We start from the raw sequence: 389 nt of genomic DNA, 5'->3' as shown, positions 1-389 counted from the left end.
CTGGTTTGTACAGGCTTGCAAAAGCCGTTGGCTAAACATTTCAGAATGTTGCGAGCTGATTGTTAAATGATCGGTAGCTCAAAGTCTGAGTTTTATACACAGAAATAGGCCCCTGTTACAAGGCACATTGCACTGATCCTGTTTCTCTACAGAGCTGGTTGTTGGCACATCCCAGGGAAGAAACTCTGCTTTGTCAAGGGATATCCTGTCTTTGACAGAAACTCACTTTCCACAACCACCCCCTACCCTTCTCTCCTCCCCAGACGGAAGGAACCCCAGCTCCTCTTGCTTTAGGAGTGGGGAGAACAGAGGAATAGAAAGCAGGAGGGAACATCGGGGAAAATGGGAATAAAAAGGCAAGCAATGTAAGAAAGAAAGAGAAAGGAGTG

Source organism: Mirounga leonina, unplaced genomic scaffold (assembly GCF_011800145.1).
Source record: "Mirounga leonina isolate KUSES-001 unplaced genomic scaffold, KU_Mleo_1.0 Mir_376, whole genome shotgun sequence".
NCBI classification, from domain to species: Eukaryota; Metazoa; Chordata; class Mammalia; order Carnivora; family Phocidae; genus Mirounga; species Mirounga leonina.
This window is presented reverse-complemented; position numbering follows the sequence as displayed.